General features: G+C 45.3%; 18 non-coding genes across 18 annotated transcripts; all 18 read left to right on the top strand.

Annotated features, from left to right (window-relative positions):
* Window positions 1–750: 750 nt before the first annotated feature.
* Window positions 751–941, top strand: LOC141187622 (U2 spliceosomal RNA). Its single transcript, XR_012261791.1, has one exon. It is a non-coding gene; the product is annotated as a U2 spliceosomal RNA (small nuclear RNA).
* Window positions 942–2,064: 1,123 nt separating this feature from the next.
* Window positions 2,065–2,255, top strand: LOC141191314 (U2 spliceosomal RNA). The gene has a single exon (XR_012265311.1). It is a non-coding gene; the product is annotated as a U2 spliceosomal RNA (small nuclear RNA).
* A 1,120-nt stretch (window positions 2,256–3,375) lies between these two features.
* Window positions 3,376–3,565, top strand: LOC141185587 (U2 spliceosomal RNA). The gene has a single exon (XR_012260235.1). It is a non-coding gene; the product is annotated as a U2 spliceosomal RNA (small nuclear RNA).
* Window positions 3,566–4,692: 1,127 nt separating this feature from the next.
* LOC141187621 (U2 spliceosomal RNA) lies at window positions 4,693–4,883 on the top strand. The gene has a single exon (XR_012261790.1). It is a non-coding gene; the product is annotated as a U2 spliceosomal RNA (small nuclear RNA).
* Window positions 4,884–6,003: 1,120 nt separating this feature from the next.
* Window positions 6,004–6,194, top strand: LOC141187619 (U2 spliceosomal RNA). The gene has a single exon (XR_012261788.1). It is a non-coding gene; the product is annotated as a U2 spliceosomal RNA (small nuclear RNA).
* A 1,122-nt stretch (window positions 6,195–7,316) lies between these two features.
* On the top strand, window positions 7,317–7,507 carry LOC141187618 (U2 spliceosomal RNA). The gene has a single exon (XR_012261787.1). It is a non-coding gene; the product is annotated as a U2 spliceosomal RNA (small nuclear RNA).
* A 1,121-nt stretch (window positions 7,508–8,628) lies between these two features.
* On the top strand, window positions 8,629–8,819 carry LOC141185042 (U2 spliceosomal RNA). The gene has a single exon (XR_012259741.1). It is a non-coding gene; the product is annotated as a U2 spliceosomal RNA (small nuclear RNA).
* A 1,122-nt stretch (window positions 8,820–9,941) lies between these two features.
* On the top strand, window positions 9,942–10,132 carry LOC141187617 (U2 spliceosomal RNA). Its single transcript, XR_012261786.1, has one exon. It is a non-coding gene; the product is annotated as a U2 spliceosomal RNA (small nuclear RNA).
* Window positions 10,133–11,251: 1,119 nt separating this feature from the next.
* On the top strand, window positions 11,252–11,442 carry LOC141187615 (U2 spliceosomal RNA). Its single transcript, XR_012261785.1, has one exon. It is a non-coding gene; the product is annotated as a U2 spliceosomal RNA (small nuclear RNA).
* Window positions 11,443–12,562: 1,120 nt separating this feature from the next.
* On the top strand, window positions 12,563–12,753 carry LOC141187614 (U2 spliceosomal RNA). The gene has a single exon (XR_012261784.1). It is a non-coding gene; the product is annotated as a U2 spliceosomal RNA (small nuclear RNA).
* Window positions 12,754–13,874: 1,121 nt separating this feature from the next.
* LOC141187613 (U2 spliceosomal RNA) lies at window positions 13,875–14,065 on the top strand. The gene has a single exon (XR_012261783.1). It is a non-coding gene; the product is annotated as a U2 spliceosomal RNA (small nuclear RNA).
* Window positions 14,066–15,187: 1,122 nt separating this feature from the next.
* LOC141187612 (U2 spliceosomal RNA) lies at window positions 15,188–15,378 on the top strand. Its single transcript, XR_012261782.1, has one exon. It is a non-coding gene; the product is annotated as a U2 spliceosomal RNA (small nuclear RNA).
* Window positions 15,379–16,499: 1,121 nt separating this feature from the next.
* Window positions 16,500–16,690, top strand: LOC141187611 (U2 spliceosomal RNA). The gene has a single exon (XR_012261781.1). It is a non-coding gene; the product is annotated as a U2 spliceosomal RNA (small nuclear RNA).
* Window positions 16,691–17,812: 1,122 nt separating this feature from the next.
* On the top strand, window positions 17,813–18,003 carry LOC141187610 (U2 spliceosomal RNA). Its single transcript, XR_012261780.1, has one exon. It is a non-coding gene; the product is annotated as a U2 spliceosomal RNA (small nuclear RNA).
* Window positions 18,004–19,124: 1,121 nt separating this feature from the next.
* LOC141187609 (U2 spliceosomal RNA) lies at window positions 19,125–19,315 on the top strand. The gene has a single exon (XR_012261779.1). It is a non-coding gene; the product is annotated as a U2 spliceosomal RNA (small nuclear RNA).
* Window positions 19,316–20,438: 1,123 nt separating this feature from the next.
* LOC141187607 (U2 spliceosomal RNA) lies at window positions 20,439–20,629 on the top strand. Its single transcript, XR_012261777.1, has one exon. It is a non-coding gene; the product is annotated as a U2 spliceosomal RNA (small nuclear RNA).
* Window positions 20,630–21,746: 1,117 nt separating this feature from the next.
* On the top strand, window positions 21,747–21,937 carry LOC141187606 (U2 spliceosomal RNA). The gene has a single exon (XR_012261776.1). It is a non-coding gene; the product is annotated as a U2 spliceosomal RNA (small nuclear RNA).
* Window positions 21,938–23,057: 1,120 nt separating this feature from the next.
* Window positions 23,058–23,248, top strand: LOC141185151 (U2 spliceosomal RNA). The gene has a single exon (XR_012259840.1). It is a non-coding gene; the product is annotated as a U2 spliceosomal RNA (small nuclear RNA).
* Window positions 23,249–24,312: the final 1,064 nt, after the last annotated feature.

The following is a 24,312-nucleotide window of genomic DNA, read 5'->3' as shown; positions in this document are numbered from 1 at the left end:
CAAATGCCCTTGTTATCAACAGCAGCCTTTTAAACTCACCTGAGCTAACAGGTATGTGAGCTGGTTACTCTGCTGCGCTTAAAATTTCTTTTTTGGTTTGCTACAATGCCTTTTCTGAAACGTTGTCTCCCTCTGCTGGAACACTGACTTCTTTCATTTAATGCCTGCAGACTATAAAAGAGAAACCAACCCAAAAAGTTTGGTTGATTAGTCTGTGGCATTCTTTTAAACTGTTGCTTATGGCGGTCTCTGTGAGCTTCTCAGTGACATTCAGCCATCCAGGTATCCCGCCTGCAGTAGACGGAATGTGGCAATGGAACGCTGGCTGCGCGTGTCATAATAGGCTCTGAGCCTTTATATACCTGCGCACAGCAGCAGCCACCTTCAGTCTGCTGCTGGACAGCCAACAGCAGCAGCAGCAGCAGGAGAGGTAATTAATCAGCAACCCTCCTGCTAAGGGTAGACAGCTGCTCGTTCCACCCCCCCCCCCGCCTTAATTGGTTCTCCTCCCTTCCAACGGTGTTGAGGCGGGTGGGAACAGTCGGGGGTTGAGGGTACTGTGCTAAAAGAGGTGGAGTTATGCAGATCTAAAACGCGTGGATTGCAGCAGCAGCAAGCCGAAAAGTGCAGGCATGTGAGGGATCTAGAGGTTGACAGCATGTCTTCTTAACGGGAGTCCAGGTGGCCATCTCCACAAATGGACTTTTCAGAATCCTTGGGTGGCACCGTAGTCGGAAACCAATTCTGGTTATCGCTTCTCGGCCTTTTGGCTAAGATCAAGTGTAGTATCTGTTCTTATCAGTTTAATATCTGATACGTCCCCTATCTGGGGACCATATATTAAATGGATTTTTAGAACAGGGAGATGGAAAAAGAGCTTGCTCTGTCCACTCCACGCATTGACCTGGTATTGCAGTATCTCCAGGACCGGTGCACCCCTTCTTTAATGCAGTTTCTAAAATCAGAAAGAATTGAATTCAGTGCTTTTTGTTCATTTTGCTTGTTTGTCGGATTTTGGGATGGACTCTTTGGCTTTGCTTTTCTTCTCCTCATTGGATTTTTCATGTTAAAAGTTGCAGAAGCCAGATGACAAGCTCATTTTGGTTCAACTTCAGCAACTGTGCATTGCATTGCCATGTAATGTAATGTAATGCAATGCTATCTATCTAGCTCTCCCTCTATACTTCCTTTTGGATAAACAGACATATTAGGCAAGCATTTTGGAGCTTTCACCTAAATAACTACAGGTGGTGAGATAAGCTGCACAATATAATTGACCTTTCAGTATATTGTTGCACACACACCATCTATTTAGCAAATGCCCTTGTTATCAACAGCAGCCTTTTAAACTCACCTGAGCTAACAGGTATGTGAGCTGGTTACTCTGCTGCGCTTAAAATTTCTTTTTTGGTTTGCTACAATGCCTTTTCTGAAACGTTGTCTCCCTCTGCTGGAACACTGACTTCTTTCATTTAATGCCTGCAGACTATAAAAGAGAAACCAACCCAAAAAGTTTGGTTGATTAGTCTGTGGCATTCTTTTAAACTGTTGCTTATGGCAGTCTCTGTGAGCTTCTCAGTGACATTCAGCCATCCAGGTATCCCGCCTGCAGTAGACGGAATGTGGCAATGGAACGCTGGCTGCGCGTGTCATAATAGGCTCTGAGCCTTTATATACCTGCGCACAGCAGCAGCCACCTTCAGTCTGCTGCTGGACAGCCAGCAGCAGCAGCAGCAGGAGAGGTAATTAATCAGCAACCCTCCTGCTAAGGGTAGACAGCTGCTCGTTCCACCCCCCCCCCCCCGCCTTAATTGGTTCTCCTCCCTTCCAACGGTGTTGAGGCGGGTGGGAACAGCCGGGGGTTGAGGGTACTGTGCTAAAAGAGGTGGAGTTATGCAGATCTAAAACGCGTGGATTGCAGCAGCAGCAAGCCGAAAAGTGCAGGCATGTGAGGGATCTAGAGGTTGACAGCATGTCTTCTTAACGGGAGTCCAGGTGGCCATCTCCACAAATGGACTTTTCAGAATCCTTGGGTGGCACCGTAGTCGGAAACCAATTCTGGTTATCGCTTCTCGGCCTTTTGGCTAAGATCAAGTGTAGTATCTGTTCTTATCAGTTTAATATCTGATACGTCCCCTATCTGGGGACCATATATTAAATGGATTTTTAGAACAGGGAGATGGAAAAAGAGCTTGCTCTGTCCACTCCATGCATTGACCTGGTATTGCAGTATCTCCAGGACCGGTGCACCCCTTCTTTAATGCAGTTTCTAAAATCAGAAAGAATTGAATTCAATGCTTTTTGTTCATTTTGCTTGTTTGTCGGATTTTGGGATGGACTCTTTGGCTTTGCTTTTCTTCTCCTCATTGGATTTTTCATGTTAAAAGTTGCAGAAGCCAGATGACAAGCTCATTTTGGTTCAACTTCAGCAACTGTGCATTGCATTGCCATGTAATGTAATGTAATGCAATGCTATCTATCTAGCTCTCCCTCTATACTTCCTTTTGGATAAACAGACATATTAGGCAAGCATTTTGGAGCTTTCACCTAAATAACTACAGGTGGTGAGATAAGCTGCACAATATAATTGACCTTTCAGTATATTGTTGCACACACACCATCTATTTAGCAAATGCCCTTGTTATCAACAGCAGCCTTTTAAACTCACCTGAGCTAACAGGTATGTGAGCTGGTTACTCTGCTGCGCTTAAAATTTCTTTTTTGGTTTGCTACAATGCCTTTTCTGAAACGTTGTCTCCCTCTGCTGGAACACTGACTTCTTTCATTTAATGCCTGCAGACTATAAAAGAGAAACCAACCCAAAAAGTTTGGTTGATTAGTCTGTGGCATTCTTTTAAACTGTTGCTTATGGCGGTCTCTGTGAGCTTCTCAGTGACATTCAGCCATCCAGGTATCCCGCCTGCAGTAGACGGAATGTGGCAATGGAACGCTGGCTGCGCGTGTCATAATAGGCTCTGAGCCTTTATATACCTGCGCACAGCAGCAGCCACCTTCAGTCTGCTGCTGGACAGCCAACAGCAGCAGCAGCAGGAGAGGTAATTAATCAGCAACCCTCCTGCTAAGGGTAGACAGCTGCTCGTTCCACCCCCCCCCCGCCTTAATTGGTTCTCCTCCCTTCCAACGGTGTTGAGGCGGGTGGGAACAGCCGGGGGTTGAGGGTACTGTGCTAAAAGAGGTGGAGTTATGCAGATCTAAAACGCGTGGATTGCAGCAGCAGCAAGCCGAAAAGTGCAGGCATGTGAGGGATCTAGAGGTTGACAGCATGTCTTCTTAACGGGAGTCCAGGTGGCCATCTCCACAAATGGACTTTTCAGAATCCTTGGGTGGCACCGTAGTCGGAAACCAATTCTGGTTATCGCTTCTCGGCCTTTTGGCTAAGATCAAGTGTAGTATCTGTCTTATCAGTTTAATATCTGATACGTCCCCTATCTGGGGACCATATATTAAATGGATTTTTAGAACAGGGAGATGGAAAAAGAGCTTGCTCTGTCCACTCCACACATTGACCTGGTATTGCAGTATCTCCAGGACCGGTGCACCCCTTCTTTAATGCAGTTTCTAAAATCAGAAAGAATTGAATTCAATGCTTTTTGTTCATTTTGCTTGTTTGTCGGATTTTGGGATGGACTCTTTGGCTTTGCTTTTCTTCTCCTCATTGGATTTTTCATGTTAAAAGTTGCAGAAGCCAGATGACAAGCTCATTTTGGTTCAACTTCAGCAACTGTGCATTGCATTGCCATGTAATGTAATGTAATGCAATGCTATCTATCTAGCTCTCCCTCTATACTTCCTTTTGGATAAACAGACATATTAGGCAAGCATTTTGGAGCTTTCACCTAAATAACTACAGGTGGTGAGATAAGCTGCACAATATAATTGACCTTTCAGTATATTGTTGCACACACACCATCTATTTAGCAAATGCCCTTGTTATCAACAGCAGCCTTTTAAACTCACCTGAGCTAACAGGTATGTGAGCTGGTTACTCTGCTGCGCTTAAAATTTCTTTTTTGGTTTGCTACAATGCCTTTTCTGAAACGTTGTCTCCCTCTGCTGGAACACTGACTTCTTTCATTTAATGCCTGCAGACTATAAAAGAGAAACCAACCCAAAAAGTTTGGTTGATTAGTCTGTGGCATTCTTTTAAACTGTTGCTTATGGCGGTCTCTGTGAGCTTCTCAGTGACATTCAGCCATCCAGGTATCCCGCCTGCAGTAGACGGAATGTGGCAATGGAACGCTGGCTGCGCGTGTCATAATAGGCTCTGAGCCTTTATATACCTGCGCACAGCAGCAGCCACCTTCAGTCTGCTGCTGGACAGCCAGCAGCAGCAGCAGCAGGAGAGGTAATTAATCAGCAACCCTCCTGCTAAGGGTAGACAGCTGCTCGTTCCACCCCCCCCCCCCCCCCCGCCTTAATTGGTTCTCCTCCCTTCCAACGGTGTTGAGGCGGGTGGGAACAGCCGGGGGTTGAGGGTACTGTGCTAAAAGAGGTGGAGTTATGCAGATCTAAAACGCGTGGATTGCAGCAGCAGCAAGCCGAAAAGTGCAAGCATGTGAGGGATCTAGAGGTTGACAGCATGTCTTCTTAACGGGAGTCCAGGTGGCCATCTCCACAAATGGACTTTTCAGAATCCTTGGGTGGCACCGTAGTCGGAAACCAATTCTGGTTATCGCTTCTCGGCCTTTTGGCTAAGATCAAGTGTAGTATCTGTTCTTATCAGTTTAATATCTGATACGTCCCCTATCTGGGGACCATATATTAAATGGATTTTTAGAACAGGGAGATGGAAAAAGAGCTTGCTCTGTCCACTCCACGCATTGACCTGGTATTGCAGTATCTCCAGGACCGGTGCACCCCTTCTTTAATGCAGTTTCTAAAATCAGAAAGAATTGAATTCAATGCTTTTTGTTCATTTTGCTTGTTTGTCGGATTTTGGGATGGACTCTTTGGCTTTGCTTTTCTTCTCCTCATTGGATTTTTCATGTTAAAAGTTGCAGAAGCCAGATGACAAGCTCATTTTGGTTCAACTTCAGCAACTGTGCATTGCATTGCCATGTAATGTAATGTAATGCAATGCTATCTATCTAGCTCTCCCTCTATACTTCCTTTTGGATAAACAGACATATTAGGCAAGCATTTTGGAGCTTTCACCTAAATAACTACAGGTGGTGAGATAAGCTGCACAATATAATTGACCTTTCAGTATATTGTTGCACACACACCATCTATTTAGCAAATGCCCTTGTTATCAACAGCAGCCTTTTAAACTCACCTGAGCTAACAGGTATGTGAGCTGGTTACTCTGCTGCGCTTAAAATTTCTTTTTTGGTTTGCTACAATGCCTTTTCTGAAACGTTGTCTCCCTCTGCTGGAACACTGACTTCTTTCATTTAATGCCTGCAGACTATAAAAGAGAAACCAACCCAAAAAGTTTGGTTGATTAGTCTGTGGCATTCTTTTAAACTGTTGCTTATGGCAGTCTCTGTGAGCTTCTCAGTGACATTCAGCCATCCAGGTATCCCGCCTGCAGTAGACGGAATGTGGCAATGGAACGCTGGCTGCGCGTGTCATAATAGGCTCTGAGCCTTTATATACCTGCGCACAGCAGAAGCCACCTTCAGTCTGCTGCTGGACAGCCAGCAGCAGCAGCAGCAGGAGAGGTAATTAATCAGCAACCCTCCTGCTAAGGGTAGACAGCTGCTCGTTCTACCCCCCCCCCGCCTTAATTGGTTCTCCTCCCTTCCAACGGTGTTGAGGCGGGTGGGAACAGCCGGGGGTTGAGGGTACTGTGCTAAAAGAGGTGGAGTTATGCAGATCTAAAACGCGTGGATTGCAGCAGCAGCAAGCCGAAAAGTGCAGGCATGTGAGGGATCTAGAGGTTGACAGCATGTCTTCTTAACGGGAGTCCAGGTGGCCATCTCCACAAATGGACTTTTCAGAATCCTTGGGTGGCACCGTAGTCGGAAACCAATTCTGGTTATCGCTTCTCGGCCTTTTGGCTAAGATCAAGTGTAGTATCTGTTCTTATCAGTTTAATATCTGATACGTCCCCTATCTGGGGACCATATATTAAATGGATTTTTAGAACAGGGAGATGGAAAAAGAGCTTGCTCTGTCCACTCCACGCATTGACCTGGTATTGCAGTATCTCCAGGACCGGTGCACCCCTTCTTTAATGCAGTTTCTAAAATCAGAAAGAATTGAATTCAATGCTTTTTGTTCATTTTGCTTGTTTGTCGGATTTTGGGATGGACTCTTTGGCTTTGCTTTTCTTCTCCTCATTGGATTTTTCATGTTAAAAGTTGCAGAAGCCAGATGACAAGCTCATTTTGGCTCAACTTCAGCAACTGTGCATTGCATTGCCATGTAATGTAATGTAATGCAATGCTATCTATCTAGCTCTCCCTCTATACTTCCTTTTGGATAAACAGACATATTACGCAAGCATTTTGGAGCTTTCACCTAAATAACTACAGGTGGTGAGATAAGCTGCACAATATAATTGACCTTTCAGTATATTGTTGCACACACACCATCTATTTAGCAAATGCCCTTGTTATCAACAGCAGCCTTTTAAACTCACCTGAGCTAACAGGTATGTGAGCTGGTTACTCTGCTGCGCTTAAAATTTCTTTTTTGGTTTGCTACAATGCCTTTTCTGAAACGTTGTCTCCCTCTGCTGGAACACTGACTTCTTTCATTTAATGCCTGCAGACTATAAAAGAGAAACCAACCCAAAAAGTTTGGTTGATTAGTCTGTGGCATTCTTTTAAACTGTTGCTTATGGCGGTCTCTGTGAGCTTCTCAGTGACATTCAGCCATCCAGGTATCCCGCCTGCAGTAGACGGAATGTGGCAATGGAACGCTGGCTGCGCGTGTCATAATAGGCTCTGAGCCTTTATATACCTGCGCACAGCAGCAGCCACCTTCAGTCTGCTGCTGGACAGCCAGCAGCAGCAGCAGCAGGAGAGGTAATTAATCAGCAACCCTCCTGCTAAGGGTAGACAGCTGCTCGTTCCACCCCCCCCCCCCGCCTTAATTGGTTCTCCTCCCTTCCAACGGTGTTGAGGCGGGTGGGAACAGCCGGGGGTTGAGGGTACTGTGCTAAAAGAGGTGGAGTTATGCAGATCTAAAACGCGTGGATTGCAGCAGCAGCAAGCCGAAAAGTGCAGGCATGTGAGGGATCTAGAGGTTGACAGCATGTCTTCTTAACGGGAGTCCAGGTGGCCATCTCCACAAATGGACTTTTCAGAATCCTTGGGTGGCACCGTAGTCGGAAACCAATTCTGGTTATCGCTTCTCGGCCTTTTGGCTAAGATCAAGTGTAGTATCTGTTCTTATCAGTTTAATATCTGATACGTCCCCTATCTGGGGACCATATATTAAATGGATTTTTAGAACAGGGAGATGGAAAAAGAGCTTGCTCTGTCCACTCCACGCATTGACCTGGTATTGCAGTATCTCCAGGACCGGTGCACCCCTTCTTTAATGCAGTTTCTAAAATCAGAAAGAATTGAATTCAATGCTTTTTGTTCATTTTGCTTGTTTGTCGGATTTTGGGATGGACTCTTTGGCTTTGCTTTTCTTCTCCTCATTGGATTTTTCATGTTAAAAGTTGCAGAAGCCAGATGACAAGCTCATTTTGGTTCAACTTCAGCAACTGTGCATTGCATTGCCATGTAATGTAATGTAATGCAATGCTATCTATCTAGCTCTCCCTCTATACTTCCTTTTGGATAAACAGACATATTAGGCAAGCATTTTGGAGCTTTCACCTAAATAACTACAGGTGGTGAGATAAGCTGCACAATATAATTGACCTTTCAGTATATTGTTGCACACACACCATCTATTTAGCAAATGCCCTTGTTATCAACAGCAGCCTTTTAAACTCACCTGAGCTAACAGGTATGTGAGCTGGTTACTCTGCTGCGCTTAAAATTTCTTTTTTGGTTTGCTACAATGCCTTTTCTGAAACGTTGTCTCCCTCTGCTGGAACACTGACTTCTTTCATTTAATGCCTGCAGACTATAAAAGAGAAACCAACCCAAAAAGTTTGGTTGATTATTCTGTGGCATTCTTTTAAACTGTTGCTTATGGCGGTCTCTGTGAGCTTCTCAGTGACATTCAGCCATCCAGGTATCCCGCCTGCAGTAGACGGAATGTGGCAATGGAACGCTGGCTGCGCGTGTCATAATAGGCTCTGAGCCTTTATATACCTGCGCACAGCAGCAGCCACCTTCAGTCTGCTGCTGGACAGCCAGCAGCAGCAGCAGCAGGAGAGGTAATTAATCAGCAACCCTCCTGCTAAGGGTAGACAGCTGCTCGTTCCACCCCCCCCCCCGCCTTAATTGGTTCTACTCCCTTCCAACGGTGTTGAGGCGGGTGGGAACAGCCGGGGGTTGAGGGTACTGTGCTAAAAGAGGTGGAGTTATGCAGATCTAAAACGCGTGGATTGCAGCAGCAGCAAGCCGAAAAGTGCAGGCATGTGAGGGATCTAGAGGTTGACAGCATGTCTTCTTAACGGGAGTCCAGGTGGCCATCTCCACAAATGGACTTTTCAGAATCCTTGGGTGGCACCGTAGTCGGAAACCAATTCTGGTTATCGCTTCTCGGCCTTTTGGCTAAGATCAAGTGTAGTATCTGTTCTTATCAGTTTAATATCTGATACGTCCCCTATCTGGGGACCATATATTAAATGGATTTTTAGAACAGGGAGATGGAAAAAGAGCTTGCTCTGTCCACTCCACGCATTGACCTGATATTGCAGTATCTCCAGGACCGGTGCACCCCTTCTTTAATGCAGTTTCTAAAATCAGAAAGAATTGAATTCAATGCTTTTTGTTCATTTTGCTTGTTTGTCGGATTTTGGGATGGACTCTTTGGCTTTGCTTTTCTTCTCCTCATTGGATTTTTCATGTTAAAAGTTGCAGAAGCCAGATGACAAGCTCATTTTGGTTCAACTTCAGCAACTGTGCATTGCATTGCCATGTAATGTAATGTAATGCAATGCTATCTATCTAGCTCTCCCTCTATACTTCCTTTTGGATAAACAGACATATTAGGCAAGCATTTTGGAGCTTTCACCTAAATAACTACAGGTGGTGAGATAAGCTGCACAATATAATTGACCTTTCAGTATATTGTTGCACACACACCATCTATTTAGCAAATGCCCTTGTTATCAACAGCAGCCTTTTAAACTCACCTGAGCTAACAGGTATGTGAGCTGGTTACTCTGCTGCGCTTAAAATTTCTTTTTTGGTTTGCTACAATGCCTTTTCTGAAACGTTGTCTCCCTCTGCTGGAACACTGACTTCTTTCATTTAATGCCTGCAGACTATAAAAGAGAAACCAACCCAAAAAGTTTGGTTGATTAGTCTGTGGCATTCTTTTAAACTGTTGCTTATGGCGGTCTCTGTGAGCTTCTCAGTGACATTCAGCCATCCAGGTATCCCGCCTGCAGTAGACGGAATGTGGCAATGGAACGCTGGCTGCGCGTGTCATAATAGGCTCTGAGCCTTTATATACCTGAGCACAGCAGCAGCCACCTTCAGTCTGCTGCTGGACAGCCAGCAGCAGCAGCAGCAGGAGAGGTAATTAATCAGCAACCCTCCTGCTAAGGGTAGACAGCTGCTCGTTCCACCCCCCCCCCCCGCCTTAATTGGTTCTCCTCCCTTCCAACGGTGTTGAGGCGGGTGGGAACAGCCGGGGGTTGAGGGTACTGTGCTAAAAGAGGTGGAGTTATGCAGATCTAAAACGCGTGGATTGCAGCAGCAGCAAGCCGAAAAGTGCAGGCATGTGAGGGATCTAGAGGTTGACAGCATGTCTTCTTAACGGGAGTCCAGGTGGCCATCTCCACAAATGGACTTTTCAGAATCCTTGGGTGGCACCGTAGTCGGAAACCAATTCTGGTTATCGCTTCTCGGCCTTTTGGCTAAGATCAAGTGTAGTATCTGTTCTTATCAGTTTAATATCTGATACGTCCCCTATCTGGGGACCATATATTAAATGGATTTTTAGAACAGGGAGATGGAAAAAGAGCTTGCTCTGTCCACTCCACGCATTGACCTGGTATTGCAGTATCTCCAGGACCGGTGCACCCCTTCTTTAATGCAGTTTCTAAAATCAGAAAGAATTGAATTCAATGCTTTTTGTTCATTTTGCTTGTTTGTCGGATTTTGGGATGGACTCTTTGGCTTTGCTTTTCTTCTCCTCATTGGATTTTTCATGTTAAAAGTTGCAGAAGCCAGATGACAAGCTCATTTTGGTTCAACTTCAGCAACTGTGCATTGCATTGCCATGTAATGTAATGTAATGCAATGCTATCTATCTAGCTCTCCCTCTATACTTCCTTTTGGATAAACAGACATATTAGGCAAGCATTTTGGAGCTTTCACCTAAATAACTACAGGTGGTGAGATAAGCTGCACAATATAATTGACCTTTCAGTATATTGTTGCACACACACCATCTATTTAGCAAATGCCCTTGTTATCAACAGCAGCCTTTTAAACTCACCTGAGCTAACAGGTATGTGAGCTGGTTACTCTGCTGCGCTTAAAATTTCTTTTTTGGTTTGCTACAATGCCTTTTCTGAAACGTTGTCTCCCTCTGCTGGAACACTGACTTCTTTCATTTAATGCCTGCAGACTATAAAAGAGAAACCAACCCAAAAAGTTTGGTTGATTAGTCTGTGGCATTCTTTTAAACTGTTGCTTATGGCGGTCTCTGTGAGCTTCTCAGTGACATTCAGCCATCCAGATATCCCGCCTGCAGTAGACGGAATGTGGCAATGGAACGCTGGCTGCGCGTGTCATAATAGGCTCTGAGCCTTTATATACCTGCGCACAGCAGCAGCCACCTTCAGTCTGCTGCTGGACAGCCAGCAGCAGCAGCAGCAGGAGAGGTAATTAATCAGCAACCCTCCTGCTAAGGGTAGACAGCTGCTCGTTCCACCCCCCCCCGCCTTAATTGGTTCTCCTCCCTTCCAACGGTGTTGAGGCGGGTGGGAACAGCCGGGGGTTGAGGGTACTGTGCTAAAAGAGGTGGAGTTATGCAGATCTAAAACGCGTGGATTGCAGCAGCAGCAAGCCGAAAAGTGCAGGCATGTGAGGGATCTAGAGGTTGACAGCATGTCTTCTTAACGGGAGTCCAGGTGGCCATCTCCACAAATGGACTTTTCAGAATCCTTGGGTGGCACCGTAGTCGGAAACCAATTCTGGTTATCGCTTCTCGGCCTTTTGGCTAAGATCAAGTGTAGTATCTGTTCTTATCAGTTTAATATCTGATACGTCCCCTATCTGGGGACCATATATTAAATGGATTTTTAGAACAGGGAGATGGAAAAAGAGCTTGCTCTGTCCACTCCACGCATTGACCTGGTATTGCAGTATCTCCAGGACCGGTGCACCCCTTCTTTAATGCAGTTTCTAAAATCAGAAAGAATTGAATTCAATGCTTTTTGTTCATTTTGCTTGTTTGTCGGATTTTGGGATGGACTCTTTGGCTTTGCTTTTCTTCTCCTCATTGGATTTTTCATGTTAAAAGTTGCAGAAGCCAGATGACAAGCTCATTTTGGTTCAACTTCAGCAACTGTGCATTGCATTGCCATGTAATGTAATGTAATGCAATGCTATCTATCTAGCTCTCCCTCTATACTTCCTTTTGGATAAACAGACATATTAGGCAAGCATTTTGGAGCTTTCACCTAAATAACTACAGGTGGTGAGATAAGCTGCACAATATAATTGACCTTTCAGTATATTGTTGCACACACACCATCTATTTAGCAAATGCCCTTGTTATCAACAGCAGCCTTTTAAACTCACCTGAGCTAACAGGTATGTGAGCTGGTTACTCTGCTGCGCTTAAAATTTCTTTTTTGGTTTGCTACAATGCCTTTTCTGAAACGTTGTCTCCCTCTGCTGGAACACTGACTTCTTTCATTTAATGCCTGCAGACTATAAAAGAGAAACCAACCCAAAAAGTTTGGTTGATTAGTCTGTGGCATTCTTTTAAACTGTTGCTTATGGCGGTCTCTGTGAGCTTCTCAGTGACATTCAGCCATCCAGGTATCCCGCCTGCAGTAGACGGAATGTGGCAATGGAACGCTGGCTGCGCGTGTCATAATAGGCTCTGAGCCTTTATATACCTGCGCACAGCAGCAGCCACCTTCAGTCTGCTGCTGGACAGCCAGCAGCAGCAGCAGCAGGAGAGGTAATTAATCAGCAACCCTCCTGCTAAGGGTAGACAGCTGCTCGTTCCACCCCCCCCCCGCCTTAATTGGTTCTCCTCCCTTCCAACGGTGTTGAGGCGGGTGGGAACAGCCGGGGGTTGAGGGTACTGTGCTAAGAGAGGTGGAGTTATGCAGATCTAAAACGCGTGGATTGCAGCAGCAGCAAGCCGAAAAGTGCAGGCATGTGAGGGATCTTGAGGTTGACAGCATGTCTTCTTAACGGGAGTCCAGGTGGCCATCTCCACAAATGGACTTTTCAGAATCCTTGGGTGGCACCGTAGTCGGAAACCAATTCTGGTTATCGCTTCTCGGCCTTTTGGCTAAGATCAAGTGTAGTATCTGTTCTTATCAGTTTAATATCTGATACGTCCCCTATCTGGGGACCATATATTAAATGGATTTTTAGAACAGGGAGATGGAAAAAGAGCTTGCTCTGTCCACTCCACGCATTGACCTGGTATTGCAGTATCTCCAGGACCGGTGCACCCCTTCTTTAATGCAGTTTCTAAAATCAGAAAGAATTGAATTCAATGCTTTTTGTTCATTTTGCTTGTTTGTCGGATTTTGGGATGGACTCTTTGGCTTTGCTTTTCTTCTCCTCATTGGATTTTTCATGTTAAAAGTTGCAGAAGCCAGATGACAAGCTCATTTTGGTTCAACTTCAGCAACTGTGCATTGCATTGCCATGTAATGTAATGTAATGCAATGCTATCTATCTAGCTCTCCCTCTATACTTCCTTTTGGATAAACAGACATATTAGGCAAGCATTTTGGAGCTTTCACCTAAATAACTACAGGTGGTGAGATAAGCTGCACAATATAATTGACCTTTCAGTATATTGTTGCACACACACCATCTATTTAGCAAATGCCCTTGTTATCAACAGCAGCCTTTTAAACTCACCTGAGCTAACAGGTATGTGAGCTGGTTACTCTGCTGCGCTTAAAATTTCTTTTTTGGTTTGCTACAATGCCTTTTCTGAAACGTTGTCTCCCTCTGCTGGAACACTGACTTCTTTCATTTAATGCCTGCAGACTATAAAAGAGAAACCAACCCAAAAAGTTTGGTTGATTAGTCTGTGGCATTCTTTTAAACTGTTGCTTATGGCGGTCACTGTGAGCTTCTCAGTGACATTCAGCCATCCAGGTATCCCGCCTGCAGTAGACGGAATGTGGCAATGGAACGCTGGCTGCGCGTGTCATAATAGGCTCTGAGCCTTTATATACCTGCGCACAGCAGCAGCCACCTTCAGTCTGCTGCTGGACAGCCAGCAGCAGCAGCAGCAGGAGAGGTAATTAATCAGCAACCCTCCTGCTAAGGGTAGACAGCTGCTCGTTCCACCCCCCCCCCCGCCTTAATTGGTTCTCCTCCCTTCCAACGGTGTTGAGGCGGGTGGGAACAGCCGGGGGTTGAGGGTACTGTGCTAAAAGAGGTGGAGTTATGCAGATCTAAAACGCGTGGATTGCAGCAGCAGCAAGCCGAAAAGTGCAGGCATGTGAGGGATCTAGAGGTTGACAGCATGTCTTCTTAACGGGAGTCCAGGTGGCCATCTCCACAAATGGACTTTTCAGAATCCTTGGGTGGCACCGTAGTCGGAAACCAATTCTGGTTATCGCTTCTCGGCCTTTTGGCTAAGATCAAGTGTAGTATCTGTTCTTATCAGTTTAATATCTGATACGTCCCCTATCTGGGGACCATATATTAAATGGATTTTTAGAACAGGGAGATGGAAAAAGAGCTTGCTCTGTCCACTCCACGCATTGACCTGGTATTGCAGTATCTCCAGGACCGGTGCACCCCTTCTTTAATGCAGTTTCTAAAATCAGAAAGAATTGAATTCAATGCTTTTTGTTCATTTTGCTTGTTTGTCGGATTTTGGGATGGACTCTTTGGCTTTGCTTTTCTTCTCCTCATTGGATTTTTCATGTTAAAAGTTGCAGAAGCCAGATGACAAGCTCATTTTGGTTCAACTTCAGCAACTGTGCATTGCATTGCCATGTAATGTAATGTAATGCAATGCTATCTATCTAGCTCTCCCTCTATACTTCCTTTTGGATAAACAGACATATTAGGCAAGCATTTTGGAGCTTTCACCTAAATAACTACAGGTGGTGAGATAAGCTGCACAATATAATTGACCTTTCAGTATATTGTTGCACACACACCATCTATTTAGCAAATGCCCTTGTTATCAACAGCAGCCTTTTAAACTCACCTGAGCTAACAGGTATGTGAGCTGGTTACTCTGCTGCGCTTAAAATTTCTTTTTTGGTTTGCTACAATGCCTTTTCTGAAACGTTGTCTCCCTTTGCTGGAACACTGACTTCTTTCATTTAATGCCTGCAGACTATAAAAGAGAAACCAACCCAAAAAGTTTGGTTGATTAGTCTGTGGCATTCTTTTAAACTGTTGCTTATGGCGGTCTCTGTGAGCTTCTCAGTGACATTCAGCCATCCAGGTATCCCGCCTGCAGTAGACGGAATGTGGCAATGGAACGCTGGCTGCGCGTGTCATAATAGGCTCTGAGCCTTTATATACCTGCGCACAGCAGCAGCCACCTTCAGTCTGCTGCTGGACAGCCAGCAGCAGCAGCAGCAGGAGAGGTAATTAATCAGCAACCCTCCTGCTAAGGGTAGACAGCTGCTCGTTCCACCCCCCCCCCCCGCCTTAATTGGTTCTCCTCCCTTCCAACGGTGTTGAGGCGGGTGGGAACAGCCGGGGGTTGAGGGTACTGTGCTAAAAGAGGTGGAGTTATGCAGATCTAAAACGCGTGGATTGCAGCAGCAGCAAGCCGAAAAGTGCAGGCATGTGAGGGATCTTGAGGTTGACAGCATGTCTTCTTAACGGGAGTCCAGGTGGCCATCTCCACAAATGGACTTTTCAGAATCCTTGGGTGGCACCGTAGTCGGAAACCAATTCTGGTTATCGCTTCTCGGCCTTTTGGCTAAGATCAAGTGTAGTATCTGTTCTTATCAGTTTAATATCTGATACGTCCCCTATCTGGGGACCATATATTAAATGGATTTTTAGAACAGGGAGATGGAAAAAGAGCTTGCTCTGTCCACTCCACGCATTGACCTGGTATTGCAGTATCTCCAGGACCGGTGCACCCCTTCTTTAATGCAGTTTCTAAAATCAGAAAGAATTGAATTCAATGCTTTTTGTTCATTTTGCTTGTTTGTCGGATTTTGGGATGGACTCTTTGGCTTTGCTTTTCTTCTCCTCATTGGATTTTTCATGTTAAAAGTTGCAGAAGCCAGATGACAAGCTCATTTTGGTTCGACTTCAGCAACTGTGCATTGCATTGCCATGTAATGTAATGTAATGCAATGCTATCTATCTAGCTCTCCCTCTATACTTCCTTTTGGATAAACAGACATATTAGGCAAGCATTTTGGAGCTTTCACCTAAATAACTACAGGTGGTGAGATAAGCTGCACAATATAATTGACCTTTCAGTATATTGTTGCACACACACCATCTATTTAGCAAATGCCCTTGTTATCAACAGCAGCCTTTTAAACTCACCTGAGCTAACAGGTATGTGAGCTGGTTACTCTGCTGCGCTTAAAATTTCTTTTTTGGTTTGCTACAATGCCTTTTCTGAAACGTTGTCTCCCTCTGCTGGAACACTGACTTCTTTCATTTAATGCCTGCAGACTATAAAAGAGAAACCAACCCAAAAAGTTTGGTTGATTAGTCTGTGGCATTCTTTTAAACTGTTGCTTATGGCGGTCACTGTGAGCTTCTCAGTGACATTCAGCCATCCAGGTATCCCGCCTGCAGTAGACGGAATGTGGCAATGGAACGCTGGCTGCGCGTGTCATAATAGGCTCTGAGCCTTTATATACCTGCGCACAGCAGCAGCCACCTTCAGTCTGCTGCTGGACAGCCAGCAGCAGCAGCAGCAGGAGAGGTAATTAATCAGCAACCCTCCTGCTAAGGGTAGACAGCTGCTCGTTCCACCCCCCCCCCCGCCTTAATTGGTTCTCCTCCCTTCCAACGGTGTTGAGGCGGGTGGGAACAGCCGGGGGTTGAGGGTACTGTGCTAAAAGAGGTGGAGTTATGCAGATCTAAAACGCGTGGATTGCAGCAGCAGCAAGCCGAAAAGTGCAGGCATGTGAGGGATCTAGAGGTTGACAGCATGTCTTCTTAACGGGAGTCCAGGTGGCCATCTCCACAAATGGACTTTTCAGAATCCTTGGGTGGCACCGTAGTCGGAAACCAATTCTGGTTATCGCTTCTCGGCCTTTTGGCTAAGATCAAGTGTAGTATCTGTTCTTATCAGTTTAATATCTGATACGTCCCCTATCTGGGGACCATATATTAAATGGATTTTTAGAACAGGGAGATGGAAAAAGAGCTTGCTCTGTCCACTCCACGCATTGACCTGGTATTGCAGTATCTCCAGGACCGGTGCACCCCTTCTTTAATGCAGTTTCTAAAATCAGAAAGAATTGAATTCAATGCTTTTTGTTCATTTTGCTTGTTTGTCGGATTTTGGGATGGACTCTTTGGCTTTGCTTTTCTTCTCCTCATTGGATTTTTCATGTTAAAAGTTGCAGAAGCCAGATGACAAGCTCATTTTGGTTCAACTTCAGCAACTGTGCATTGCATTGCCATGTAATGTAATGTAATGCAATGCTATCTATCTAGCTCTCCCTCTATACTTCCTTTTGGATAAACAGACATATTAGGCAAGCATTTTGGAGCTTTCACCTAAATAACTACAGGTGGTGAGATAAGCTGCACAATATAATTGACCTTTCAGTATATTGTTGCACACACACCATCTATTTAGCAAATGCCCTTGTTATCAACAGCAGCCTTTTAAACTCACCTGAGCTAACAGGTATGTGAGCTGGTTACTCTGCTGCGCTTAAAATTTCTTTTTTGGTTTGCTACAATGCCTTTTCTGAAACGTTGTCTCCCTTTGCTGGAACACTGACTTCTTTCATTTAATGCCTGCAGACTATAAAAGAGAAACCAACCCAAAAAGTTTGGTTGATTAGTCTGTGGCATTCTTTTAAACTGTTGCTTATGGCGGTCTCTGTGAGCTTCTCAGTGACATTCAGCCATCCAGGTATCCCGCCTGCAGTAGACGGAATGTGGCAATGGAACGCTGGCTGCGCGTGTCATAATAGGCTCTGAGCCTTTATATACCTGCGCACAGCAGCAGCCACCTTCAGTCTGCTGCTGGACAGCCAGCAGCAGCAGCAGCAGGAGAGGTAATTAATCAGCAACCCTCCTGCTAAGGGTAGACAGCTGCTCGTTCCACCCCCCCCCCCCGCCTTAATTGGTTCTCCTCCCTTCCAACGGTGTTGAGGCGGGTGGGAACAGCCGGGGGTTGAGGGTACTGTGCTAAAAGAGGTGGAGTTATGCAGATCTAAAACGCGTGGATTGCAGCAGCAGCAAGCCGAAAAGTGCAGGCATGTGAGGGATCTTGAGGTTGACAGCATGTCTTCTTAACGGGAGTCCAGGTGGCCATCTCCACAAATGGACTTTTCAGAATCCTTGGGTGGCACCGTAGTCGGAAACCAATTCTGGTTATCGCTTCTCGGCCTTTTGGCTAAGATCAAGTGTAGTATCTGTTCTTATCAGTTTAATATCTGATACGTCCCCTATCTGGGGACCATATATTAAATGGATTTTTAGAACAGGGAGATGGAAAAAGAGCTTGCTCTGTCCACTCCACGCATTGACCTGGTATTGCAGTATCTCCAGGACCGGTGCACCCCTTCTTTAATGCAGTTTCTAAAATCAGAAAGAATTGAATTCAATGCTTTTTGTTCATTTTGCTTGTTTGTCGGATTTTGGGATGGACTCTTTCGCTTTGCTTTTCTTCTCCTCATTGGATTTTTCATGTTAAAAGTTGCAGAAGCCAGATGACAAGCTCATTTTGGTTCAACTTCAGCAACTGTGCATTGCATTGCCATGTAATGTAATGTAATGCAATGCTATCTATCTAGCTCTCCCTCTATACTTCCTTTTGGATAAACAGACATATTAGGCAAGCATTTTGGAGCTTTCACCTAAATAACTACAGGTGGTGAGATAAGCTGCACAATATAATTGACCTTTCAGTATATTGTTGCACACACACCATCTATTTAGCAAATGCCCTTGTTATCAACAGCAGCCTTTTAAACTCACCTGAGCTAACAGGTATGTGAGCTGGTTACTCTGCTGCGCTTAAAATTTCTTTTTTGGTTTGCTACAATGCCTTTTCTGAAACGTTGTCTCCCTCTGCTGGAACACTGACTTCTTTCATTTAATGCCTGCAGACTATAAAAGAGAAACCAACCCAAAAAGTTTGGTTGATTAGTCTGTGGCATTCTTTTAAACTGTTGCTTATGGCGGTCTCTGTGAGCTTCTCAGTGACATTCAGCCATCCAGGTATCCCGCCTGCAGTAGACGGAATGTGGCAATGGAACGCTGGCTGCGCGTGTCATAATAGGCTCTGAGCCTTTATATACCTGCGCACAGCAGCAGCCACCTTCAGTCTGCTGCTGGACAGCCAGCAGCAGCAGGAGAGGTAATTAATCAGCAACCCTCCTGCTAAGGGTAGACAGCTGCTCGTTCCAACCCCCCCCCCCCCCCCGCCTTAATTGGTTCTCCTCCCTTCCAACGGTGTTGAGGCGGGTGGGAACAGCCGGGGGTTGAGGGTACTGTGCTAAAAGAGGTGGAGTTATGCAGATCTAAAACGCGTGGATTGCAGCAGCAGCAAGCCGAAAAGTGCAGGCATGTGAGGGATCTAGAGGTTGACAGCATGTCTTCTTAACGGGAGTCCAGGTGGCCATCTCCACAAATGGACTTTTCAGAATCCTTGGGTGGCACCGTAGTCGGAAACCAATTCTGGTTATCGCTTCTCGGCCTTTTGGCTAAGATCAAGTGTAGTATCTGTTCTTATCAGTTTAATATCTGATACGTCCCCTATCTGGGGACCATATATTAAATGGATTTTTAGAACAGGGAGATGGAAAAAGAGCTTGCTCTGTCCACTCCACGCATTGACCTGGTATTGCAGTATCTCCAGGACCGGTGCACCCCTTCTTTAATGCAGTTTCTAAAATCAGAAAGAATTGAATTCAATGCTTTTTGTTCATTTTGCTTGTTTGTCGGATTTTGGGATGGACTCTTTGGCTTTGCTTTTCTTCTCCTCATTGGATTTTTCATGTTAAAAGTTGCAGAAGCCAGATGACAAGCTCATTTTGGTTCAACTTCAGCAACTGTGCATTGCATTGCCATGTAATGTAATGTAATGCAATGCTATCTATCTAGCTCTCCCTCTATACTTCCTTTTGGATAAACAGACATATTAGGCAAGCATTTTGGAGCTTTCACCTAAATAACTACAGGTGGTGAGATAAGCTGCACAATATAATTGACCTTTCAGTATATTGTTGCACACACACCATCTATTTAGCAAATGCCCTTGTTATCAACAGCAGCCTTTTAAACTCACCTGAGCTAACAGGTATGTGAGCTGGTTACTCTGCTGCGCTTAAAATTTCTTTTTTGGTTTGCTACAATGCCTTTTCTGAAACGTTGTCTCCCTCTGCTGGAACACTGACTTCTTTCATTTAATGCCTGCAGACTATAAAAGAGAAACCAACCCAAAAAGTTTGGTTGATTAGTCTGTGGCATTCTTTTAAACTGTTGCTTATGGCGGTCTGTGTGAGCTTCTCAGTGACATTCAGCCATCCAGGTATCCCGCCTGCAGTAGACGGAATGTGGCAATGGAACGCTGGCTGCGCGTGTCATAATAGGCTCTGAGCCTTTATATACCTGCGCACAGCAGCAGCCACCTTCAGTCTGCTGCTGGACAGCCAGCAGCAGCAGCAGCAGGAGAGGTAATTAATCAGCAACCCTCCTGCTAAGGGTAGACAGCTGCTCGTTCCACCCCCCCCCCCCCACCTTAATTGGTTCTCCTCCCTTCCAACGGTGTTGAGGCGGGTGGGAACAGCCGGGGGTTGAGGGTACTGTGCTAAAAGAGGTGGAGTTATGCAGATCTAAAACGCGTGGATTGCAGCAGCAGCAAGCCGAAAAGTGCAGGCATGTGAGGGATCTAGAGGTTGACAGCATGTCTTCTTAACGGGAGTCCAGGTGGCCATCTCCACAAATGGACTTTTCAGAATCCTTGGGTGGCACCGTAGTCGGAAACCAATTCTGGTTATCGCTTCTCGGCCTTTTGGCTAAGATCAAGTGTAGTATCTGTTCTTATCAGTTTAATATCTGATACGTCCCCTATCTGGGGACCATATATTAAATGGATTTTTAGAACAGGGAGATGGAAAAAGAGCTTGCTCTGTCCACTCCACGCATTGACCTGGTATTGCAGTATCTCCAGGACCGGTGCACCCCTTCTTTAATGCAGTTTCTAAAATCAGAAAGAATTGAATTCAATGCTTTTTGTTCATTTTGCTTGTTTGTCGGATTTTGGGATGGACTCTTTGGCTTTGCTTTTCTTCTCCTCATTGGATTTTTCATGTTAAAAGTTGCAGAAGCCAGATGACAAGCTCATTTTGGTTCAACTTCAGCAACTGTGCATTGCATTGCCATGTAATGTAATGTAATGCAATGCTATCTATCTAGCTCTCCCTCTATACTTCCTTTTGGATAAACAGACATATTAGGCAAGCATTTTGGAGCTTTCACCTAAATAACTACAGGTGGTGAGATAAGCTGCACAATATAATTGACCTTTCAGTATATTGTTGCACACACACCATCTATTTAGCAAATGCCCTTGTTATCAACAGCAGCCTTTTAAACTCACCTGAGCTAACAGGTATGTGAGCTGGTTACTCTGCTGCGCTTAAAATTTCTTTTTTGGTTTGCTACAATGCCTTTTCTGAAACGTTGTCTCCCTCTGCTGGAACACTGACTTCTTTCATTTAATGCCTGCAGACTATAAAAGAGAAACCAACCCAAAAAGTTTGGTTGATTGGTCTGTGGCATTCTTTTAAACTGTTGCTTATGGCGGTCTCTGTGAGCTTCTCAGTGACATTCAGCCATCCAGGTATCCCGCCTGCAGTAGACGGAATGTGGCAATGGAACGCTGGCTGCGCGTGTCATAATAGGCTCTGTGCCTTTATATACCTGCGCACAGCAGCAGCCACCTTCAGTCTGCTGCTGGACAGCCAGCAGCAGCAGCAGGAGAGGTAATTAATCAGCAACCCTCCTGCTAAGGGTAGACAGCTGCTCGTTCCACCCCCCCCCCGCCTTAATTGGTTCTCCTCCCTTCCAACGGTGTTGAGGCGGGTGGGAACAGCCGGGGGTTGAGGGTACTGTGCTAAAAGAGGTGGAGTTATGCAGATCTAAAACGCGTGGATTGCAGCAGCAGCAAGCCGAAAAGTGCAGGCATGTGAGGGATCTAGAGGTTGACAGCATGTCTTCTTAACGGGAGTCCAGGTGGCCATCTCCACAAATGGACTTTTCAGAATCCTTGGGTGGCACCGTAGTCGGAAACCAATTCTGGTTATCGCTTCTCGGCCTTTTGGCTAAGATCAAGTGTAGTATCTGTTCTTATCAGTTTAATATCTGATACGTCCCCTATCTGGGGACCATATATTAAATGGATTTTTAGAACAGGGAGATGGAAAAAGAGCTTGCTCTGTCCACTCCACGCATTGACCTGGTATTGCAGTATCTCCAGGACCGGTGCACCCCTTCTTTAATGCAGTATCTAAAATCAGAAAGAATTGAATTCAATGCTTTTTGTTCATTTTGCTTGTTTGTCGGATTTTGGGATGGACTCTTTGGCTTTGCTTTTCTTCTCCTCATTGGATTTTTCATGTTAAAAGTTGCAGAAGCCAGATGACAAGCTCATTTTGGTTCAACTTCAGCAACTGTGCATTGCATTGCCATGTAATGTAATGTAATGCAATGCTATCTATCTAGCTCTCCCTCTATACTTCCTTTTGGATAAACAGACATATTAGGCAAGCATTTTGGAGCTTTCACCTAAATAACTACAGGTGGTGAGATAAGCTGCACAATATAATTGACCTTTCAGTATATTGTTGCACACACACCATCTATTTAGCAAATGCCCTTGTTATCAACAGCAGCCTTTTAAACTCACCTGAGCTAACAGGTATGTGAGCTGGTTACTCTGCTGCGCTTAAAATTTCTTTTTTGGTTTGCTACAATGCCTTTTCTGAAACGTTGTCTCCCTCTGCTGGAACACTGACTTCTTTCATTTAATGCCTGCAGACTATAAAAGAGAAACCAACCCAAAAAGTTTGGTTGATTAGTCTGTGGCATTCTTTTAAACTGTTGCTTATGGCGGTCTCTGTGAGCTTCTCAGTGACATTCAGCCATCCAGGTATCCCGCCTGCAGTAGACGGAATGTGGCAATGGAACGCTGGCTGCGCGTGTCATAATAGGCTCTGAGCCTTTATATACCTGCGCACAGCAGCAGCCACCTTCAGTCTGCTGCTGGACAGCCAGCAGCAGCAGCAGCAGGAGAGGTAATTAATCAGCAACCCTCCTGCTAAGGGTAGACAGCTGCTCGTTCCACCCCCCCCCCGCCTTAATTGGTTCTCCTCCCTTCCAACGGTGTTGAGGCGGGTGGGAACAGCCGGGGGTTGAGGGTACTGTGCTAAAAGAGGTGGAGTTATGCAGATCTAAAACGCGTGGATTGCAGCAGCAGCAAGCCGAAAAGTGCAGGCATGTGAGGGATCTAGAGGTTGACAGCATGTCTTCTTAACTGGAGTCCAGGTGGCCATCTCCACAAATGGACTTTTCAGAATCCTTGGGTGGCACCGTAGTCGGAAACCAATTCTGGTTATCGCTTCTCGGCCTTTTGGCTAAGATCAAGTGTAGTATCTGTTCTTATCAGTTTAATATCTGATACGTCCCCTATCTGGGGACCATATATTAAATGGATTTTTAGAACAGAGAGATGGAAAAAGAGCTTGCTCTGTCCACTCCACGCATTGACCTGGTATTGCAGTATCTCCAGGACCGGTGCACCCCTTCTTTAATGCAGTTTCTAAAATCAGAAAGAATTGAATTCAATGCTTTTTGTTCATTTTGCTTGTTTGTCGGATTTTGGGATGGACTCTTTGGCTTTGCTTTTCTTCTCCTCATTGGATTTTTCATGTTAAAAGTTGCAGAAGCCAGATGACAAGCTCATTTTGGTTCAACTTCAGCAACTGTGCATTGCATTGCCATGTAATGTAATGTAATGCAATGCTATCTATCTAGCTCTCCCTCTATACTTCCTTTTGGATAAACAGACATATTAGGCAAGCATTTTGGAGCTTTCACCTAAATAACTACAGGTGGTGAGATAAGCTGCACAATATAATTGACCTTTCAGTATATTGTTGCACACACACCATCTATTTAGCAAATGCCCTTGTTATCAACAGCAGCCTTTTAAACTCACCTGAGCTAACAGGTATGTGAGCTGGTTACTCTGCTGCGCTTAAAATTTCTTTTTTGGTTTGCTACAATGCCTTTTCTGAAACGTTGTCTCCCTCTGCTGGAACACTGACTTCTTTCATTTAATGCCTGCAGACTATAAAAGAGAAACCAACCCAAAAAGTTTGGTTGATTAGTCTGTGGCATTCTTTTAAACTGTTGCTTATGGCGGTCTCTGTGAGCTTCTCAGTGACATTCAGCCATCCAGGTATCCCGCCTGCAGTAGACGGAATGTGGCAATGGAACGCTGGCTGCGCGTGTCATAATAGGCTCTGAGCCTTTATATACCTGCGCACAGCAGCAGCCACCTTCAGTCTGCTGCTGGACAGCCAGCAGCAGCAGCAGCAGGAGAGGTAATTAATCAGCAACCCTCCTGCTAAGGGTAGACAGCTGCTCGTTCCACCCCCCCCCCGCCTTAATTGGTTCTCCTCCCTTCCAACGGTGTTGAGGCGGGTGGGAACAGCCGGGGGTTGAGGGTACTGTGCTAAAAGAGGTGGAGTTATGCAGATCTAAAACGCGTGGATTGCAGCAGCAGCAAGCCGAAAAGTGCAGGCATGTGAGGGATCTAGAGGTTGACAGCATGTCTTCTTAACGGGAGTCCAGGTGGCCATCTCCA

This window comes from Phyllobates terribilis, unplaced genomic scaffold, assembly GCF_046119375.1.
Source record: "Phyllobates terribilis strain yellow unplaced genomic scaffold, ASM4611937v1 Scaffold_40__1_contigs__length_11209783, whole genome shotgun sequence".
NCBI lineage: Eukaryota > Metazoa > Chordata > Amphibia > Anura > Dendrobatidae > Phyllobates > Phyllobates terribilis.
The sequence above is the reverse complement of the archived record's forward strand: the minus strand, read 5'-3'. Positions and strand labels throughout refer to the sequence as shown.